Consider the following 15,964-nt stretch of genomic DNA (forward strand, 5'->3'; position numbering starts at 1 on the left):
GTATTCCGTAAAACTCGAATGAATTCCGTAAAATTCGTATGAATACTTTGGTACCCCTGATGCCATCCATATAATCAAATCAACATGGCCTTATGCTGACGGATAAAAGTTACCAGCTTCATGTCGATGTTAAATGATATGGACATCAGGATATTATGATCGACGCTGTTCCAAACCCTATATGTATGTCAGTTTGGTACAAAGATAGCATGCGTAGTGAAGTTTTATGTTTCATGCCCAGCCCTGTTTGTGTTCTATTTCCAGCTCCACCGACGCGTTGCTTCTACGCAAGTGATAGAGGAAGGAGCTACGCAGGGCAGGTTAACAAGTAAGATTAACTGGACTGGTTAGGAATCTCCAAATAATCGACACCAGAACTCGAAATACCTGTTTGCACCCAAAATTGGAGCTGTGTTCCTAATTTTTGACTGTGTGTACCAGTGCACTTAGATATTTTTGAACTCACAGGGTAACGGTTCTCTTGCACACTAGCACACAGAACATTCTTGAAATGTAAGTATCAGAAAAAGAAATATAAGCTTTTGTTATACTTTATTCGATGTATAATTGTTTGGTTGACATTTGAAATCTGGATAGAATTATCGATTGAAGTTCGTAAGAGAGGCAGTAGAGTCAAACTTATGTTTTGCTGACATGCAATTCTATTTCATGTGGTGCAGCCAAATTTTTTTCTGTGCATCTAATTTTTTGGGTTGGGTGCATCAGGGCACCTATTTCCAAAAAAAAGGATTTCAAGCCCTGGACACCGAAAAGCAGTTAATGTAAAACAGTAGGTGTATCTTAGCAAGAAAACCTGAAAAAAGTACACTGTTAAAACCCATAGGTGGTGAGATTCAAAGGCCAGATACTAATCTGTTTGTGCCGGATTCCTATTTACTTCAAAACAAATGTTGCCATCCTTCTTTATGATGATTTTGGTGTCTATATCTAGGAAGGGCCGGAAGCATGATGGCATGAATCGACTCCTGTGTAAACTCGACAATCTTGTTCAGTGTCACTGACGAAAAGTAGTGAATGCTACTTCAAACTTCTGACCGTTTCCAAAATCATATCCAGTTTCTTGAGTAACTGCTATTTGGATCATCTATCTCTATCATGTCATGACTAAATGAACTGAAGTATGGTACAAGGGTAGAATTGCCAAATTTTCCTTATTTTGTTGTAAACGCCTTTCAAATTATTCTATTTTTTTCTTTGGCGGTTTTTGACCAAAGATAAATTATGTTTTACCCCTTGTGCCCTAGTATTATAATCAAATGATCTGAAATTTGGCATATGATATGGGTGCCCTGGACATGTGCTTTTTTACTACTATTCATTGCTTAATTTGGACCATTTTTAAAACGAAAATGTACTTTTTTGGCTTAAGTGCCCTAGTATTACACCCGAATGACCTGAAATTTGGAATAGACGTACCTTGAAGATAGGCGTACTTTGGACATTATTACTACTTTTGACATCACTCTGAAATGGTTGACGATTTCGGGACACTTCTAGACCAAATATGTAAATTTTTGGCTCCTGTGCCCTTGTTTTACAACCAAATGACCTGGAATTTGGTATAGGCACGCCTTGGACATATGCCCATATAATGTCAATAATTACACTTTTGGCATAGATAACTCCAAAATGAAAAATTTTTTTCGTGACCATATCTGCATAGGACTGTATTTACCAATTTTGGCATACATTCCTAAGAAATGATAAATGTTGCAATTTTTGGTCCATTTTACATGGATATGGCACAGGAAGAGCCAATTCTTGCACGGGGGATTTTTTAAAATTCCATTTTGGACTGGGTGATTATGCAAAACTCCACTTTTCGAGCGGAACTATTTTTAGACAAGTCCATTAACGGGGGTGAACTATTGAATGCGAGGGATTTTTGTAAAATTCAATTTTTGGTCTTGGGCACTTGTGATTATGCAAAAATTCCCTTTTTGAGCGGAAATGTTTTTGACTTGTCTATCTTACATGTAGGTGTCACTTAAAAACAGTCCATTCTTTCACGGGTGTGAATTGTTTTAAATTCAATTTTGAATTTTGGTGATTATATTATAGTCGATTTTGTGCGTTGAAGTGTTTCAATTTTGAATTTGGGTGATTATATTATAGTCCCTTTTCTGTGTTGAAGTGTTTTTGAACTTGTCCATTTTAACTGGAAAAACTGCCAGAAGAGTCAATTCTCGTACGGGGGTCACTTAAAAAAATTCTATTTTGAACAGTTCATTCTTGCATGGGAAGGGAGGTGGAGTAACAAAAGCTGTATAGGCCTATCTAGTTTTGCTATGCCGTTCTAACCACTTTAGACTACGTTAAATGTCACCATTTCCCCGGGAAGTTTGAGTCATGCAAAATACGTTGCTTACCACTTCAAGATCCTCCAAGTCATGTCCAAACGGACGCGTCTTTCAAAACGTCCCAATCAAAGGGCGATCTCTTCGTTCTTTGCGTCCTTTCGGTGACAACCGCTGCGGGGGATTATCGGTTTGAAAAGGGCCAGAGACCGAAGAGTGTAGCAATCAGGGGCAAGTCTGGGGAGGGTGGCGACGGCGAGGTGATGAGACCGACAGTCGGGTCTTAGGCGTCCTGCTTTTCCTTGTACCTCTTTGTTTAGTTTACTGATACATGTATATCTCCTCACCTATCTCTTGACCTCTTTTTGGGTCGTATGAGCACCAGGAATAGATCCTCCACCATCCTCCTCCACCTCACTCTGTCCTCTGCCGCTCTCATTGCTTCCGATAGGCTAAGTCCTGTTCACTCTTTTATGTTATCTTCCCACCGTTTTCTCTGTCTTCCTCTTTTTCGGCTACCTGGCACTGTTCCTTGTAGTATAGTTTTTGCAAGCCCTGATGATCTTACCTAATGACCAAAACATCTTAGCTTGCGCTTCATTACAGTTAATCTGTTATCTTCTATCTGTGCTTGTTCAATGTATAACTGTGTAAGTAAAATATGATGTTGAAAATACTTATTCGCGTCCTGTTATGTACTATTCTGTGTCCCACTCTTCAGGGCAGGAGACCGAGTGTGTCAGAGATGGGACTCCCCGTTCCCCCACAGCCATCCCCACACACCACAGGCTCATCCTGATGCAGGCCTGGAGGAAAACTTCTGCCGTAACCCTGACAACAAGGAGCGACCATGGTGCTACACCACGGACGAGTGGCGGAGGTGGGACTACTGCGACGTGATGGAATGTGCTGGTAAGAAAGCTTGAGAATATTTTTTGAAGAGATTCATCAGTCACGTGTGATTACAAGTTACTTGAAGATTCTTCTATCAGTGACTTTTAAAAGGTAGCAATCACGTACCTCCAAATTTTCGATGTCAACTGTTCATTTTGATCACGGAGTTACCTAGTCTCGCAAGAACAGGAGACTAGGTCGAGACTTGTGTAGTTGTGATCTAGGTACTATACATTGCTGTCAATGGCCTCAATGTTAAATTTGTCTCAACTATTCATTGGGCCAAATTTGTTCGAGATCACTTTCCCTGTAATTCACCTTCTTCTGCATGGACAGCCATTCATCCATCTTTTGTTTCTTTCAGATCCTTTCTCACCGGACTGCAAGACAGCCTATACCTGTGGTAAATCTCGAACGAATGCGTTTTGTTATTGTGACAATGACTGCAGCTTTTTCGGCGATTGCTGCGAAGATTTCGAGTAAGTAGATCTGTACTACCCCGATTAAGGTATTAGAGCACAGTTTTTTCGTCTATATGAATGTACATGGTTAAGGATCCCAAAGAGAGAAGCTTCGACGCTCCAAAATTTACGATAGGGCACACAAGGAAAGCACAAAAATAGAATATGTTTGAAGTCAAGGTACAATCTACAAAATATGTGACAATGATCTTACATATGTCGGCTCGTTTTAAACGTCACTTCTATATGACGCCCAGTCATCATACGCACATCAGTTGGCAAAAACAGTATTCAGGCTAAAATTCAAGCTGACTGAACATACGTATACATCGTGATCCAGCTCATACAGTCTCAACACTGACGTATTCAACACTTTAAAGTCAGGAGAGTTAGGGACGTCATAATCCTATTGTTTTATGTCGACATGTTTTTGCTAACAAAGGACCAATATCGGTTACCATGGTGTAAGATTCTGTAATGACTGGTCCCATACTGACTATGGTGAGAAAGAATCCCGAACCCGTATTAACACTTTTCCTGCTGAAATCGAACAAAACATACGTGGTAATGATTGAAAGAAAACGTACCTCACAGCATTATAGTTCACTTAAAATCGTTATGATTCTTAACACCTTCATTACACCCATTACAGTGTAAGCAGTGTTCCGCAAACGCCATCTAACCATCACCATCTGAAGTGGAAGTGTGTGCCTGGCTTTTCTCATTTCAAACAAAAAGAAAAGGAATGGTCCTATTGGATGGTGGCTGACTGCCCTAACGAATGGGAGGATGACGTCACAAGGGATCAGTGTTTAAAACAAGTGGATCCCTTCAACCCGAGTGACCTGGTCTACCGGATGCCAGTGGAGGATACGTCCACACGCGCTCGAGCTGGATCTATTGCAGTCCCCTACAGAAACATATTCTGTGCACTTTGTAACGATGTGTCTTTAACAAACATAAGTATTTGGGAGTCCGAAGTTGAGTGTACTGGATTGCTTAACTTATCTTCACACATCCCTAGAGGTTTGGAAGTGTACAACAACATCAGTGATAGTGGTGAATATTGTTTTGGGACGAACAAGCTGTCGTTTTTCCCTTTCCATTCATTGGAAAGAAATTGGTCCACTGTTTCGTCTGGGAGACAATGTATCCAGGCTTACCCTTCCAATGAAGGTTGTGGTTTCACTGCCTGTAGGTCCTATATCTATCCGATAGGCATTGGACAAAAGATTTACAAAAATGCACACTGTGCTCTTTGTGAAGGACTTTCCCTCATGGCAATCACATATCTACGGTGTGCTTCTTCTAATGCTCTACGTTCCGACTGCTATCCAGTCTGTCCCTCAAGATTCTCTCTAACCAATCTGTTTAACTTCAATGCCTATGGGAGTCGTGAACACAGTCCAAATCAGTGTCCCTCCGACACTTTTTACGATCCGTTTGCAGACACATGCCGGCTTTCCTCGTCCGCCCACAGAAGCCATTCCTCATCAAACAAAACTACCCCCTTACAAAACTGCAGCGAACCCACTTTAACCTTCACAGCGGAAGAGTTCCATGTCTTTCCCAATGGTAGTGTCCACCTGCTGGGTTCTAACGTGTTCTGCCCAGCTGAGCAGGTGGCCATTACGAACGGAACAGCATCAATCTGTGGGGAGTGCATACTGGAGCACTTCTCGAACAACACGCAAACAACTGACAGTCGGGACCCTGCCCAGGGTTGGTTGACCCTGGGTCTTGTGATAGTGTCTGCCGTAGCCGTATTTGGTTTCGTGGTTCACACTTACAAGTCTGGCCAGTGGGAAAAGGTGCCGGAAAAGCTGAAGGTTCAGATGATGGTTTGCATAGTTGTTGCTGAAGGCATGTTCATGATACGTGTGTGGGTCCCTAGCGGACAGGGCTGTACAGCGGTTGCAATAATTCTGCATTACCTGATGTTGACGGCCTTCACATCCATGAACGCACTAGCTATGGACCTCTTTCTTACGTTTCGTGATGAGTTAGACAGAGCGAAACTGTACACGTACATCTTGTATACCTGGCTGATGCCGATGCCTGTAATAGTAGTGACCGTGATCGTGGAATTCTGCAGTTCTGTCAGGGTGGGTTACGGGGAAAACTGTTGGATCGGCAATCCGACGGCCAGTCTGTTGACGTTTGGAGCTCCTGTCTTTTGTGCTCTTCTGGTCAATGTTGTCTTGGTCACTCTTGTCTTGCTGGCCATACGGAAGTCATTCCAGATTGCCAACGCTGCATTGTCTCGCTCAAACGTCAGCAAGGCCTGGGTCTACATGCGCATCTCCTTTCTGACAGGGTTCACATGGATTCTGGGTTTCATCTATCCTTACGTCAACAGCAAAGTAGTCGAGTACATCTTTATTGTCCTGAATGCTTCTCAAGGCCTTCTGCTGACCCTGATGCTGACATTAACTTCGGAGGTGGTGCAGAAAGGGGTGTCTGCGATCAGGGCACGCTTTGGTCAGGTTGAACATCATCAGAACAATGGAGCAACCCCCACTGCCAGCAACCAACGGGCCACGGGAGGAAAAACTGAGGCAACGGCATGTGGAACTGGCTCAGCTACAAACATACCCATGGAAACTTTCGCTGATGTAGAGGAGAACAGAGCGGAACTTCATCTTGGTGAACCTCATGAGGACAGTGGACGAACCGCCACTCACAGCACCAAGCAGACCACCGTAGAAGAAATTGAGTCATCAACGGCAGGTGGAACTGTCTCTGCTGCAAACATACCCATGGCAACTCCTGCAGTTTTGCACGTGGGGGAGAATGGGGCACCTATTCTTCTGGGTGAGCCTCATGAGGACAGTGAACAAACCGCCACTGATAACACCAAACAGACCACCGTAGAAGAAATTGAGTCAGCAATGGCAGGTGGAACTGACTCTGCTGCAGACATACCCATTGAAACGTCGGCATTTTTGCACGTGGATCCGGAGGAGAACAGGGCAGGTCTTATACTGAGTGAGCCGCACGAGGACAGTGGACAAACCGCCACTGACAGCACCAAGAAGACGACCGTAGAAGAAAGTGATTCAGCAACGGCAGGTGGAACTGACTCTGCTGCAAACATACCCATGGCAACTTCATCAGTTTTGCATGTAGGGGAGAACAGGGCACCTCTTTTACTGGGTGGGCCTCACGGTTTCAGTGGACGAACTACCACCGACAACAACCAGCAGCCCACCGCAAAAGAAACCGAGGCAACAACGGCAAGTGGAACTGACTCTGCTGCAGACAAACCCATTACAACTTCGGAATGTTTGCACGTGGGGGAGAAAAGGGCACCTCTTCTACCGGGTGATCCCCATGACGACAGTGGGCTAACCTCCAATGGCAGCAATCAACAGAACACCGCAGACGAAACCGAGGCACCAACGGCAGGTGGAACTGACTCTGCTGCAGACAAACCCATGGCAACTTCGGCAGTTTTGCACGCGGAGGAGAACAAGGCACTTCTTCTACTGGGTGAGCTTCACGAGGACAGTGGACGAACCTGCAATGAAAGCAAACAAGAGAACCCCGGAGAAGAAACTGAGGCAACAGCAGGTGGAACTGACTCTGCTGCAGACGGCAACTTTGCTGGAGAGCAGAGTTGACGACAAGCGTTTGGCAACCACTCCAGACGGAGAAATCTAATTTCAATTCTCAGAAACAACGACAACGATGACCTTCTTTACTAGTACGCCTGTCTATTGCAGAGGGAATCGTGCATGATTCAATAACTTGCGAAAAAATTTAGGCCCAAAAATTGCTTTTAGCATTAGATATAACTTGTCCTGATCAGGGTAGGAAGGTTGAACTGGTGACTAAACACACATGGTATACCAACTAATACATTGGCTATTGGCTTACTCTCTTTGGCCATTAATGGATATTGGATTTTTTTTCTGGCCATGTAGGAACCGTCACGGTGGTCAAATTAGGCGAATTCAAGTTATGTTCTATCACGTTCGATTAGACATGATTGACGTAAGTTTGAACAGAACGCGTATTCGACTCTATTCAAAGGATTTGCATGAGGTCATATGCAAGTATCCACTGAAAACCAGCGCTAGCATGGCCCTTTCTTCCCGGGTGCCTCACATCAGGACAAAAACCGTCTTTTTTCCAAATACAAACAATTATCTGGACAATACATCTTTACTGACATTTTGCTAGCTGTGCTTAGACAACATGTAAAGAAGCTACTGACGCCATTGTTTGTGAAGTGAAACATTTCAAGGATTGTTTACGCCGATATTAGTTACCCCCTCCCCCTGTCCGTGCGGTATGACATGCATGCAAACACCATGTTTAGATCGGGACCAAAAAGCGTTCAATTTATACCTCATTGACGGCCTAAAATGAAGCCAACGGTTTTCCCAAGGTTTTTCGACAATACAGGCACTGTGGAAATATGGTTCTTGAAAGGTAAAAAACATGCAATTTTTGGCCTTTTCCCGATATCAAGAATATTTCTAGTTCGAAGTACAAAGAATCCTAAGACAAAAAGTTGTATTTTGCGGTAACGTCCTCTAAACTGCAAAATAAAGGATTTTCAGTAGATTTTAGGGCTAATTTAAATCAGTTGTATGGTTTTGATTTTCCCGTTCCAAATGAGGGATTCATCAGGGTCCAGGCTAAAGTCACCCGGATTGTTCTATAGGAATCGAAACGCTGACATTTGGGGCATACGCAACAGAAATTTTATTTCATTTGAACGAGATGATCGTTTTGAAACTATCTATGACATTTGGACAGATTCACAGGCTCCCCGGCATCGGCTCGATACCCCCGTAGTGATTGGGACTTTACCTTAGCGACTGACCGGTGTGCGTGTTATCTTTTTCTTATGCTTCTTCTGTTATCCGTATCATCTTTGCTCGCTAGTGGGCATAAGGCTACGACAAAGCTATTTTAGGCTGGAAAGCTGATCCCATACATGCCAGGTCTTTCTCACCGACTTGATTTTCACCTCCAATGCCCTTTTCAACATTCCCAGTGGTCTCCACCTCCCTTGTGGAGTCCATTTGGATGTTTCATGTGGATTTTCATATTGCAAACATAAATATAAGTACGGTGGTGACGCACTCGAATTTACAGAACCTATTTCGATGCCGCCACTTAACATCAACATGAATATAAAAGCACGTGTGGAGTTCTAATCGTCAGCGTGTATTTTTACCTGTTTCTTTTCCCCCTGCCAATTTTTATTATTCTGGTAGGCACTATTCTTTGTTTTTGATAGCATTTCAAAAAACATTCATACACATTTCACATCAAAGACACATACATACACAGAGATACAAAATCAACGAATTCAATGGAGAGAAAAAAATACAGTAGTGGTTGTACAAATTACAAGAAGGTGTAAATATATAAATGATATTCAGGTCAGGAGTAGAGTATAGGTAGCAAAACAAGAAGTAAAACAAATTATTACATGATTTATAAATCTCAATAATAACGGAATAAATGTAAATCAAAATACGAATTACAGTGGACTTACAATATGTACAAGAGTGGTAGTTGCACTATTCTTTCTTTGATTATGTCAATCAGTTATTTTCATTCGGAGCCTCTGTATCTACATTTGAAGTGCTAGAGTAGCCTTCTTTGTAAAGATAATACTCATAATTTAGACAACTCCTTTTTTGTGTGGGGAGAAGATGTCTACTGATATAATCTAATAGTATGTAAATGAGCAATAAATGCAAATGAGAGCTAAAAGAAGAGAAGCAGTCAAAAACATCAGACGTAAATACCGGCATCATTTGGCGAAGGTGCTGGTATGACGCCGTTGATTTCTAGTTTTATCTTTTATCTATGTTTGTATAGAAATCGTTTTATGATATACGAAATGTAAATGCAACCATTGTTGGCTTGATGACATTGTGAAACAGACATCTGTTCATGAGCTAAAAGGTGACCTAATATAAAACGTTAGATAATCGATTTGATAAAGTTGTAATTTACACCATATCAATAGATTTTCAAATAACGAATCAAAGAGATTATACATACGGTGTCGGAAAAAGAAGTTATGAATTATACAAACTTGTAAATAGTACTTCAAATTATTTGTGGACGGCCTTTGTAGGTCGAAAATATTCTAATACAATTCTCTGCTACGGCGACATAACTGTATGGTATATGAAAGAAAATATAGCTCTTGATAGAAAATATTCATTACAACATAGCACATAAGAGAAGATCCTGTATTTCAAGATTTGAAGAAAAATAAACATTTTTATATGGTGCGCAAACCACAATTACAAATGACGCTCAAGGTAAAATCAAGCTCTTTTCTCGCCACATATATTCAAACCATACGGATATGATATACTGACCTTGTTTCCAAACTATCAACTACTGTATTTAAAAGGGAAAATCGTTGCTTTTATTTTTTGACTTTGGCCACTTTTTTCTCATTATGCTTGGCTGTAAAAAAAGCATTGAACTCACTTGAAACAAATGAAACCAAACATGTGAAAAAAGGCATGGCAGTTAAATGCACTTATTTGGGCATCGATAAAATACTCCGAATTACTTACTGTGTACAAACAACTGTAAATAATATGGTGCATGTGTATTCATTGAATATCTGTTTAAGATACATAACCTTGCATGAATTTCATAATACAAAAGGTATTTATTGCAATGTGTTGACTCTTCACAGTGTATTTAAAGATTGCTGAACTTACTATATTATTTCAAGCTGTGATCCACTATGAAAACTATAATATTTATTTTGTAGCATACTAACTGAGCCACACTGGGCTTAGAGTGCGAACCTTTCTCACGCGGCGGACATTAGACCGACCCTGACTGCCCATTACAATTAGCATTTTAAATAATGATTACATGGTAATTAGAGAATCGGCCAATGGGGAAGTGGCTGCATGTCTATCAAATATCTGCATTTTTATGTTTTTATTTTTGCGTTTCTACGTTTTGACAGATGAAGGATGGAATATGAGATCGGTCAAAGTGGCTCTAAATTGCTGCATATTTTCTGTTCATTACACTAGTTGTGATAATGATGATTGGATATCATATTTTCAAAAAAAGTAATGTGATTTTGGAGGAAGACTAAATATGTAAATAATTTTTTGTTTGTTTGCCTCATTGCCCTCGTTTTCACTCGATCTTGTCCGCCGCGTGAGAAAGTTATACATGTATTGCGGAGAACGTCTGGAAGAATAAACTGGTATTGCATGATAGCACCATATTGCAATTTTGGTTTGACGTTTTTTATGTATCGCCCATACTATAGGTATGGCCGATACATATTGTCTTTGGTCATGTTTCTTTCTTCTCCTCATCCTGTCAAATCTTCAAAGCGATCCATCTCGGTCGTCCCTGGGCCAAATGGGCTGAACTTTGGTATACAGGTAGAGTCAGTACATACCCCCAGGCGTTTTTTTTCTTTCATTTTTTTTTATAAATGCCTTAAAAATGATTTTATTGAGGGTTTTTGGCCATTTCAGACCAAAACCGTACATTTCTGCCTCCTTTGCTCTGGAATTACATCGAAATGACCTGAAATTTGCTATGGGGGTACATTGAACAAATATTAAAATAATACCATTCGCACTTTCGGCATACAACACTTCAACATACGATTTTAGAGGGTATTTTGGGGAGAACATCGGCTATTTTCCTCATATGGGGTCAGTTACCTTTAGGTCACATATTTATTCATCTGGCCAGGTGGACTAATTCGGTCAGCCAATGAGAGAGCGCGTTGTAACATACACACAGTTTATCAAGGTCAGCCTGATTGGTTAAAATAGCCAATTTAATTAGGGGCACTACTAGTACTCTGACAGGTGCAGACAGGCACAACTTCACTACTCCCTGGCTCCCATCCTTGTGTTGTTATTGTTGTGTCTTTCTCAAGTTATGTGCAATTGAGAAGGTTCAAAACTTTTTTGGTGGTATTCCTCGACACATACGGTGTTTTTCTTATTTTAACCTCCTTGACGACTGGTAGCTTTGCATGGCGGTCAACTGCAGTAAGATTTGAACGAGTGAATACTGAGGTGTTTTGTTCAACTGGCGAAGTCAAAAATATGTACAACGTGCTGGCGGCGGGCGTGCTGTATTCAAAGAAATTTGCCACTGAAAATGTGTAAAATAGCTTTAGTAGGGCCTACATAGCTACCAGTATAAACAAACAATACAGCGGCTGTACAACCCTCAAAGCAATGGTAATTTGGCTGAAGATACGCGGCGGCTGTCTGTAATTTGCTCGAACATTTACGACGAACAACACGACCTCAAGGTCAGTGACCCCAAGCCCCGAGCACGTGTAGCTGGCGTGGCGCATAATTATTGAACGGGGGACATTTGGAGGGACATGGTTGTGTATCCTTTCTTCAGCAACATTTTTTTTTCAAGCTCTTGTTTAAATGGTGTTATGTGTAAGTGTTACAGTACAGGTCACGAAATGCGCACCAGAAATTTGCGGTACGTTTAGCAGAACTTTTGCAAAACCTATTGGCTCGAAGAACTCAGTTCGCTGCGTAATGAAAAATTGTCTGGACTCTAGGATTGCGGAAATTCTTCCGCAGAAGAAATCTACATCTTCAGCAACAACATTCTAGTTGTTTAAATTCTGAAATTTTGCGTACTACGTGTTGGTCCACATTCCACTGGAAGAGTCCATTATTGTATGAGGGGGACATTTTTAAGAATTCAATTTTGGGCTGGGTTGACTATCAAAAAGGTCCATTTTTTGATGAAGGTGGTTTTTAGTGGTCCAGTATGAATATGGGTGCCTGGAAGAGCCCGTCCATGCATAGGGTCAAATTTGGAGGGATCCATTTCTAGATGTGACTGGTCTTCCATTCAATTATCTATTCAAATACCAACAATGCAGACATACAACAAACGTTAGCCTCTATGCCACAGTCGCTTTTTACATGGGGAGAGAAATGGGCGATACATGTTGAATTTGCTCCTGCAAATGTTGCCTTTCTAGTTTGTTGTTGTATTTCTTGTATACTTTCAGCAAAGAGTGTTAGGCTAGTATCCATTGCAGACTCTCTGGGGCCTTTGGGGGGGGGGGGCTTAAAATACACGTTTCAATACATATTAAGGGCCGATTTGAATAGATTCTAGTCCAACAGCTTTTCCCGAATGTAAAAAGTCTAATTTGGGATTGATTCGAATTGATCCAATTCACCTCTTAATTTTTTTAAACGGACGAAATGTGATGCGCGCGCGGATGTCATCCATATTATTAAATCAACATGGCAAGCGTAATTAAAATACAGGTTCAATGCCAATAGCCCTGACGTCACGAAATCTGGAAATACTTCACAATAATCCAAGTCATGTTTTGTCTAATTAATTAAAACCACACATCACAATTTACACTTGGATTTCTCTCACATGCGACTTTCTGCCAGGTCTTGAATAACTTTGGCCGCACTACTTTATGTATCATAGAACTCTTCGGTCGCAGATAAAAACTGTTCTGAGACCATTAGTGTAGATACAAGAGCACTTTTTTAATTGCAGGTGTGGACGCAACCGAGATGAGTATTCTCAGATTCAGTGCAGGCGTTTGGCGAGGGTGTCAATGATTTTCTGCTCATTCGTAGCGTTATTCGTCTCACCCACCAGCCTCTTGTCCCCATATCAATATATATGATAGACGTGTTCTGGTGACATCATCAGTTTATGTTGTGTAAAGGCCGCAGAACACAATGTATTAATGGGCGACCAATGGTTACAAAGTAGTACGGACACAATTTTTGATGCCTGGCTAGAAAGTCCTATGTGAGAATTAACCAGGCGTAAACTGTGCTGTGTGGTATAGAAATATACTGTCTGAATTGGATTGTGAACCTTTCTGTTTGTGTATATGCCAAAGTGCGCCACACTACGCGTTCCATGGTGATCAGCCATTGGTTGGCAATCAGGGTGGTCGTGAGCTGGCAGCCACCTTTGCTCCTGTGGATTACCGCCCAGCGGGGTGTCAGTTTACAGTTTTACAGTGGAAAAGTTTTTTTGGGGGGATAATTTTTCATAAGGCGCAATTTTTCATTGGTGCATTGTTAATGAGGGACAATTTTTCATGGGGAACATTTTTTGGGGGGCTCGGGAAACAAATTTTCTTGGGCACAATCTTTTTGGGGAGCCATTGTTCAAGAGGGACAATTTTCCATGTGGGACAATTTATCATGAGGAACCTTTTTTTCATGAGGGTCTATCTTAAATGGGAAAATTTTTTCATGGCTGACAAATTTTCATGGGAGACTTTTTATTGGGACAATTTGTCATGGGAGGCAATTTTTTGATGGGGACAATTTTTATAAGGAAAATCTTTGATGGGGGTCAATTTCTAATGGGAAAACATTTTCATGGCTGACAATTTCTCATGGGGGACAATTTCTCATGGGGGACAATACTTGAACAAAAAGAGTACAAAAAGAAACGTATGGCAGTTGTTTGTGTCACGTCCATGTAAAGAATGATTAATGATGAAACATTTCATTCAGCGAAAATATGTAATATGTAATCCCTCAGATTGCGCAGCTGAAGTCGGATCCCGACGTGTACATCGCTCCGTAAGTCGGTCCTGATGACGAACTAGCGGATATCCCCGGCAGTGCAGGCTGCGACATCTGGTCGCCTATGGCAACAGCAGGTACGCCATGATGAAGAAGCTTGTGGATGTGCTGCGTCTAATCGTCAAGGAATAGAAGCGGCTGGCCTATCCCGTGTCTAAGGAGAACATGATGTCTCTTCTTTATTGATAAACAACCTTGCCTTCTTAGATTTTCATGGTCAACGTAAACTGCATGGTTCGAAAGAGAGGCTTATGAAACGTCTTACGTTATCTTTCTTAAAAGTCTTACGTCTTACGTTATCTTTTCTTTTAAGAAAGATAACGTAAGACGTTTCATAAGCCTCTCTTAGAAATCGGGTTCCATTACATTTTTCACAAAGTGTATGAGATTAAAATCTCATACATTTTGTGAAAAATGTAATGGAACCCGATTTCTAAGCTTCTGGATTAATTAAAGGCATTGTAATTGTAAGAATATCCGGATCACACAAACTATTTTGAGTATAAGCTGTGTGACATCCCCAGTTAAATTACCATCTCAAGATTAAACATAATGGGATCCTTTTTTGTGTGTATACGTAGCATAATCAATCACAAGGCTTTTAATTCCCAACCAAGATTTTGGCAGAAGGTTAACGTTTCGCACGTTTCTATTTTAGCGTCATTTGCACCTGCGTAGATACTATAGGGAGGAGGGCTGCGTGTTTTTTTTAATGTATACTATTACAGAAGGAAAAATATTGCATTTAAAGAAACCCAAGCAATATTACGGTCTTAAAATTGGATTTTGGAAACCAATTTATTTAGTCATTTTTATACATGATTAGTCTGAACAACACTATCAAAATGTCAAGCGACATGCATGATGCAAAAATCTGACTTCGGTGTGATGTAAGAACTCACTGAAAATCGTCGAGGCTTTTTAGGCTTGCGAAACTAAGGGAATCATCATAATGAAAGCTCATCTGTGTTGGTAGTAATCATAATACAATGCTAAACTTTCTTCCAACACTAAGGTATTGACGGATCGAATTTTCGACGACCACTGTCGCCTTCTTCAGGATCAAAAATGACCAATCACTGCCGAACGTAAACTCGCGAGAGTTACGGACACGTGACTTTCTTGACACGTGTCATTGCGGATACGTGACGTCAGCAATTTGTCAAACGTGCCAGGAAGTTTATAACGCCCACTGTCTCTGTTGAGTGACGGCTGGAGTGCCCTGATGTATATGGCCTCCTTTATACCTCTCATAAAGTAGTCCTGCTCAGTGTCCAGTATTTTAACTTTATCCAGCGAGACGGTATGGCCCGGAGACACCCGCCCAGCCCGCATTCGTCTGAAGTCTCTCAACACATCCACATTGAATCTCCGGGCCATACCGTCTCGTGGTCGTTGAAAATTCGATCCGGCAATACCTTAGTGTTGGAAGAAAGTTTAGCATTGTATTATAAGGGAATCATCGTACGGCTCGTTTTTGCGCGGTTTTAAAATGCACTAAGTATGAAGTCACATGTACTTGCAATTAGCCTACGGACAGGAATTTGCAATAAACTTTTCAATTACGCAAATGTGCCAAACAGTGTTAGTAAATGTCACTACCATCAAGATTTCAGCATTCTTTTTAACTCAATTTTTCTGTCCCTTATATTGCTTTGGTTGCCTTTATAACAGTTTCTTCTTTCGTTCCAGAAAATATGTC

This window comes from Branchiostoma lanceolatum, chromosome 2 (genome assembly GCF_035083965.1).
Source record: "Branchiostoma lanceolatum isolate klBraLanc5 chromosome 2, klBraLanc5.hap2, whole genome shotgun sequence".
Taxonomy (NCBI): domain Eukaryota; kingdom Metazoa; phylum Chordata; class Leptocardii; order Amphioxiformes; family Branchiostomatidae; genus Branchiostoma; species Branchiostoma lanceolatum.